This window comes from Neopsephotus bourkii, unplaced genomic scaffold (assembly GCF_033783945.1).
Source record: "Neopsephotus bourkii isolate Nb327-2 ecotype Australia unplaced genomic scaffold, CSIRO-AGI_Nbou_v1 NB_1181, whole genome shotgun sequence".
Taxonomy (NCBI): Eukaryota; Metazoa; Chordata; class Aves; order Psittaciformes; family Psittacidae; genus Neopsephotus; species Neopsephotus bourkii.
The window spans coordinates 459437-467500 of record NW_026901666.1 but is presented as its reverse complement, the minus strand read 5'-3'; positions in this window follow the sequence as shown (position 1 = coordinate 467500).

The following is an 8064-nucleotide window of genomic DNA, read 5'->3' as shown; positions in this document are numbered from 1 at the left end:
AACAGGAGGAGAACGGACTTCCCCTATTTGGGTTCCTGTAGTGGTAAGTACTCATCAATCATCTCCTAGTCTTGAGTTGAGCCTTTGAGGTTCTCTCAGGCTCCCACATACACCAGGAACACTGTATAGCACAAAGGATTTTCCAGGCTGTCCTGAAGTGTGACTTTCTATAACCCATTTGAAGTTTATGAATTCTCAATTGAGGGGATCTGCAGTCATTCTGTCTCAAACCAACCGTCAATATGTTCATGAACCACAGTTCAGCAAAGCATAAACCTTGGGCCTACAGTGCAAGAAATACATTCATTATGAAACCCTATTTGTAGGTATTTGAGACTGAAAGAGAAGCCAGACTTAGGGCAAGGAAAAAGATCTTCTTAAAATTCATTTGACTTACCAGTGTAAGAGCAGGTCTTGCCTAATGCAACTTTGTGGTTTTGTTCTTGGGTGTTCTTTGTTCTTCCGTATGTCTTTCTATAAGTATGTTCAGCAATTTCAGCCCTGCCAGGACTTTGAGTCTAATACTCAAACCCCAAGCATGCACAGCTGTTGGTGAAGTTCTTTGTGTTTTGACACTTTGAAGGTCGGGAGCTGTGTTTTTGGGTCAGATATGCTTTTCCCGGTATTCTTACAAAAGGATGCAAAAAATTACACCTCAACTCAAGCACATGAGTAACACCAGGGGATTACTCAACATCTGATTTCAAGACTGAATTATCAAGGCCTTAATTACCACAATGGCAACTTTAAAATGTCACAGCACCAACCACTGTCGTGCCACACAATGCTGTTCTTTCTTTCTTGCTCTTAAGAATAGGTTTGCTCATTCATATTGCAAATGAAGAAACATCTTTAGGCCCAAATCTGCAAACAGTGAAGTCATTAAACAACTGACTTCGATTCACATGAGCAACATTACTGGCCTGAATATTAAAAGCAAAACCTAAGCCTTACTGAACAACCCATTGTAACTTTAGGGTGACTACACTGAAGTCATTGGAGTAGTTTGTAAGTTCAACTAAACCACAAATGAAGACATTTATGTGCATTATGTCCAGCCAAATGGGAGTATGGATATTAATTCTTAATAAAGGTGATCAAATATTTTTACCCAATGAAGCAAACGTTATAGTATTTTGAAACACATAATGTAAAGGTCTCCTTTTATATCTTTACCCATCTCTAAATGGAATAAGAGCCTTCAGTGTATCTTGGGCATTTGGTTGACAAATAATGAAGGTATAAGACTTTGAAAATCCTGTACAGTGTATGTGCAGTCCACTGGCTCCAGACATATATCTACAATCTGGAGCTGTGCAGCCTGAAATAAACACAGCTGTGTTTATCTGAATGTGTGATCCCATGTACATGTTAGAAAGTTCAAATAAATGCACTCAGTGCGATGATGCCGTAAATGCAGCGAGTGCATTTGTCAGATGTGTGATGATGCAATCTCTTAAATAAACAGACTGAGCTGTTTGACTCCTGAGCTTCATAGACATAAAAATATACGTACATTAATTGAAGCCAATAAAAGGAAATCCAAACCAGCTATAAGATCTTAATTGAACCTTAGCTAAAAATTTACCTGTTGTTCTTACACCAAGAATAAACAAGTTCTGTGTGTTAGCATTAAGTGTATGGTGTAAGTTTTAGACAATAATAGACTAAGATAATAGATAACCATTGGTTCTGGTTTTAGTGGACCAATCCTTTATTTTCCTAAGATGGCCCATTGTCTAAGACCAGCTCTAGAAATTATAGGATAGCTCCAATTTCTCATCTCAAAAACTAAAAAAGACAGCTCTATTTTACAGCTAAAATGTCTTTATTTGGGATGTGGGTCTGTTTAGTATTCAACAGAAGTAATAGTCTATAGGAATATGTTTCTGATGAGATGAAGAACATGTGAAGGAAAGAGAAAAACTGAGTGAATGTAGATGCTATCAAAGGTGTTGTTTTACTCAGATTTAACACTGGCTCAGTGTTTCACTATAAACTCATTCAGAACATCAAGTTACTGGAAAAAATCTTCCACTTGAGAAATATGCAATAGTTACTAGTGAGTCAGAAGCTGGAAGCACTGACACCACTACACACTATTAAGAAGTCCTACTTTTCAGTATTGTCTGACTGTTCTGCAACCCAAAATAACATCACTGAAAAAGGATTATAAAGCTTTTTAATTTGTCTTGAGCATATTTACTTGGAAAACAGGAGCTGTACAAATGGTCTCGAAAATGGTTACTGTGGAATCAGACCATCAAATTTCTTGATTTACATGCTTTAAAATCTTGCCCAAAAGATGGCACTAACATAGTTTTTAGTAATATATATTGGATATAGATTTCACTCTCCTCCCATGTAAAAGTATCTTCAAAATGGCCACAAATATGTTTTGGAAGAAGATGCTTAACATTCACTACTATGTCAGCTAACAATTGCTATACAAAAATTAAGCTTCCTTCATGTTAGGATCACCAGACACTGCATAAGAAACCTATCACTGGATCAGCAGATGTATCTGTCAAAGTACATAGACACTGAACTATGAAACCTTCATCCCAACAGGACTATTTAAATCTATGTAATATGCCATACAATGTACCAGAACAGTATCATACATTTAAATTGTGAGCTATTAAATCTCTTGAAAAGTATGCTAAGACTAGATCAACTTCATTGAACAATTTGTATCTGATTTAAAATATTCAAAGTATTACACTTTTGAATTTTATTACCAGTAATTTATTTTAAGTTCTAAAATATTTAAATTACACACTGTATAAGGAATGGCAAATAGTTTGCACGTCTTCTCAAGCAGTGGAAGCACCTATTTACAATACTTTCACAGCTTATGTTAATATGGCTATTTTGAGTATGCACGGAGACCGTCTTTCTCCTTTTCACTAACCAGATCATGTCAATGGGTTTGAAGACGGTGGGCCCTGAAAGAGCTAAAAATTTGCCATTGATCTGGCAAGAAAGGAGCATTTGACAAGCACAGGACACAAGTGGGGGTACTATAATTTACAGCAGACTGGGGAGAAAAATACTGCTGGCTTCAATGTTACTCTCACTGAAGCTAGCAGGAAACAGATCTGTAAAGAGTCAGACAGTTTTCAGTATTATCCTTCCTTGTCTTTAAATTGGCGAGACATCAATTTGATAGATGGACCACTCAGTGGATAAAGAACTGGCTGGACTGCTGCATGCAAATGGTTATGGTCAATGGCTCAATGTCCAGCTGGAGACCAGTAACAAGTGGTGTCCCTCAGGGATCAGCGTTGGGACCGGTCTTGTTCAACATCTTTGTTGCTGACATGGACAGTGGGATTGAGTGCACCCTCAGCAAGTTTGCCGATGACACCAAGCTGTGTGGTTCGGTTGATATGCTGGAGGGAAGGAATGCCATCCAGAGGGACCTTGACACGCCTGTGAGGTGGGCTGATGCCAACCTTATGAAGTTTAACCATGACAAGTGCAAGGTCTTACAGCTGGGTCGGAGCAATCCCAGGCACACCTACAGGCTGGGCAAAGATGAGATTCAGAGCAGCCCTGCAGAGAATGACTTTGGGGTGTTGGTCAATGAGAAAATGAACATGAGCTGGCAGTGCATTCTTGCAGCCCAGAAAGCCAACCATATCCTGGGCTGCATCAAAAGGAGCGTGACCAGCAGGTCAAAGGAGGTGATCCTGCCCCTCTACTCTGCTCTTGTGAGACCTCAATTGGCGTATTGCATACAGTTCTGGTGTCCTCAACCAGATCAGGGGACTGGAGCACCTTCTATATGAAGACAGGCTGAGAAAGATGGGGCTGTTCAGCCTGCAGAAGAGAAGGCTGCATAGAGACCTCATAGCAGCCTTCCAGTATCTGAAGGGGGCCTATAGGGATGTTGGGGAGGGACTCTTCATTAGGGACTGTAGTGACAGTACAAGGGGTAATGAGTTAAAACTTAAACAGGGGAAGTTTAGATTGGATATAAGGAAGAAATTCCTTCCTGTAAGGGTGATGAGGCACTGGAATAGGTTGCCCAGGGAGGTTGTGAATGCTCCATCCCTGGCAGTGTTCAAGGCCATGTTTGGGTGGCATGGTTTATTGTGAGGTGTCCCTGCCCATGGCAGGGAGGTTGGAACTTGATGATCTTAAGGTCCTTTCCAACCCTAAGTATTCTATGATTCTATGATTATGTCTTCTGAACATCTGATGATCTTTATTCACATGCAGTGCTTCTTTCCTAATAGTGTAACTCATACAAAATCCTCAGGTGTATGTTAAGATATTGTGATGAAGCTGAACATTAGATAAAAAACAGAGCAAATGACATAAGAAAATGAAAGAAATGGGTCACTGTGATAGGTATGATCAAATTATTGTCAAGTCTTTTGCAAGCACTGTAATGCAAAATAGATCTGAGGGGGAGAGCAAAGAAAGTCTGAAGAGAGAATATGGAAACTGAATATAAAGGCAACAGAGAAATGAAAGTGAGAGGTAGCGAAGGGAAATTTCATGGTAGTTCTTGAGAGAGAAGTCAAACAGCTTATGTTTGTTCTATGCAGTCAACACAAGGGATTTTATGGGATTCGGGAGAGAGTAGCTATGGGTTGAATCTGTGTTAGAAAGTACAAGGAGAAGTAGAGTAACTGCTGGGATGGGAATGCCACCCATGACAGAGAAGCCAAAGGGAGATAGAGCAAAACAGGGAAAGGGACACATGGTCTGGAGAAGTGGCAGTATGGAGGGATGTCAGAGGTGAAGAAACAGCTAGGGATGGTGCAAGGATAACAGTGAGGGAAGTAAACATGATCCATAGGTACTGGCTTTTCTTTGTAAGCCACATAGTCACTCTAACCCAGGGATGTTAATTTGCTTATATCGAATTTAGCCCGAAATGAGGAAGAGAGGGAGTGCAAATTATGCTGACATGATGTATATATAACTTTTCGCTCCAAAAAGATGTACCACAGATGAGGAGGGTGAGGAATTACAGGAGCTGCCCCAAAGCACATTTAATACTTAACACCACTTTCTTACTTAGTTGAAGTAATTTATGTCCCCAGCCTGCTGCCCTTCTGCTAATAAGCCCTTTCTGAAGTCAGTTACAGAAGCACAAGGAAAAGAAGGTGTGCTTCTCAGCCACTCACTTTTACTTTTAGTTTACCAGACAGAAACAGGTTTCCTTTTAGATTTGTATTTTTGTTGTTGTATCTGTAGTAAACTAACCTTTATACCCCCTGCTTAAACTTTATTTTTCTTTGTGGGAGGAATTAGTCAGGGAGAAAAGAGAAGTGAGGACTAGTGACTGCACTGCAAAATAGCAACAGAGACATCACAACAAAATTGGGGAATTTACAAAAGAGAAAAATTAGATACAGCTACTGAGGCCACCAACCACAGGTGGGTTCTCTCATATTAACATAAAACCCCTCAGTTAAGAGGAATCAGAAGAGCATGGTACCAATTATTGTAAGCTGCCATTGCCACTCCCGTCGAGGCTCTGCTCAGTCCACAAGAAAAATCTCACACTGTGTTAGAAGGGCCTGAAAATCCCCACACCATTGCTGGGAAACTCCCCACAATATCCCTGCACGCAGAAATTTTTTTGTGCTGCCGTACATCAGATCATCTAAATGCAACCAGTTGCTTTTGCATAAAAGTGGAGGTGCTCATCTGGTACACACCCAGCAAGCCATCCTGCAGCAGTACACCTGGGGGAAAAATCTCCTACAATAGGTGCTGGACCATAACAGGACTCTGCTGCCCCTTCCACCCCCTTGCTTAATGAATTTTTCAAAAACCAAAGGGAACTGCCATCCTAGCAACAGGAACTGGACAATTTGCAGTAGGTGCTACGCATAGTAGTGCTACTAGCAGCAGGAGTGCCATGAATATGGAAGTGAAGAGCTAACAGGAGGAAGAGACATTTGGAGAGAAGTATCTTGCTCAGCTTCTCATAACAAAACTAGTTTTAAAATCTTCAGCAGTGAAGCAAATGGGTAGGGTGTCACAGGTTCAGCTGAAAACTCACTTGCACCTTATGGTCACCATCTGTGGTGTGGAACGTTTTCAACCTTGACAAAGCAGATTTGTCCGAGGATATTTCCGCTCTTTGAAATAAGAGAATTAGCTGTGGTAAAACCGGAACCCGCATTGGCACATCTACACTCAGGCGATCTCTGGAAAAAAAAAGTAGATCATTGCAACAAGCGTCTGGTTGCCAACCTGTAAAAAATAACACCCTGCCACCCCCGGCTAGCTCCAGCTGTGTCAGTGTTGAGCAACACCAAAGGCCACTGTCTTTTCCTCCTCCTTTTTAAAATATGAAGTGCCTTTTTAAAAGCTCATGAGAAGAAAGGCATATGCAGCAGGTGGTCACATCTGTGCCCACCTCCCTCAGTCATGAACAATTTGCTCCTGAGTGCTCTCAGCAAGGAAAGGGATGGAGACTCTGGGTGTGAAAGGAGGATGAGGGTGTGTGTAAGAGGACAAGGGCAGGCACTCTCGCTCACATCTCAAGGAGGAATGGAAGAAGATCTTAAAAACCACAAGCTGTTTGTCCTTTTTCTTGCTCTGTCTCTGTATAACCACTGTGGAAGAATTCCCCCCAAAGCCTAACTAGCCGACAAGCACAAAAATCAACATTTGTTTCAGATATGTATGCACAGCCATGCTCTCTATCAACTGTTAAGATGGAAGAGACCACAGAAAAATAAACCATAGATGGTTTCCGTTTGATTTGTCCTTCATTTGAGAATTCTCCAATGGCTGTAATTTCATTTGAAATACTGCTGCACTTGTGTATTTTTCAAAGAACTGAGTCAATATTCCAAACGATGACTCTAGCTCTGGACAGAGCCTTTCTGTTCAACTCGTTTAACATTTTGATAATTCTTTAAGTATTCTAAGGTTCCTGTGTCAAGCTGGAGAGGAACACTGTGGACCCATGGCTCCTCTCTGCTTCTGCTAGGATTTTCCATTTGGGCAACTCATTTAATCACCCTGGGCTTCAGTTCCCTTAGATTGCAAAATGCAGACCAAGTGACTTCCTTATCTCAAAAGCATATTGTGAGCATAAATTTGTGCATACAACTTTATATCATGTTTCTGGGAGCCAGAAAATACTCACTTAAATGGATAGATCCAGCAGTGCATCTGTCTTCTAAAGAGATAATGATGCTTTACTATTCCTGGCCACCACCCTGAATGTCACAGATATTTTTTAGTTTTGACTTTTGAGGAAGGACACAGCCACGGACTACAACTGCTGAACACAAATGTTTAATCTGATCTACCCAGTATTAATCCAGGTGGGATTCTTTTTTTATTTGTTTGCTTGTTTAGTTGTTTGGTTGGGGTTCTCCCCCCCCCCCCCCCCCGATTCTTGAATTTTACTTCTTCCCCCAAATTCTCCTACTCCTTCACATAAAGAGTTGGACTCTCAGCAAGCCACATTTCAGCAGAGATAAGTAGCATTGTCAGGCTAATTAGAATCCAATTAAGATAGTCAAGTTTAAGCACTTCTAGTTCTGGTAGGCAATGTCACATGCTCCAGTGACACAAGAAGTACTGTGATGCAAATTAAGCATCATTAGTTAAAGGCAACCAGTAGAGACACAGTATGGCAACTGCCTGCATGCAGAAACCACAAGAAAGGGTAAGGCCCTCACCATCAAGAACTTCCTATGTAACTCTGGTCTTTAAAATGTGTGACAATGACTCAGAATGAGGAACACAGGAAAATCTGCTAAAAAAGCAGTTTGTCACAATGTGGGATTCATTTCTTCAACAGCCATAACCTCAGTTTCCTGATTCAGCAACTTTGATGCCTGTAAACTAAAGAAATAAAGTGAAATGGCAACATGTTTGCATGGGATGGAGGTAAAACCTTATTGAAAAGGAAAAGCACTTTGGTGGTCAGGAAATATATTGCAGTGTGCCTGGGTTCAAGATTAGTGCCACTTGTGAAGTTAGGATAACCCTTGTATTATAATTAAGCTTATCAAAGCCTTAGTAAAATTCAAACATGGGTGAAATATTGGCCCAACTGAAGTAGGGGTGATACTT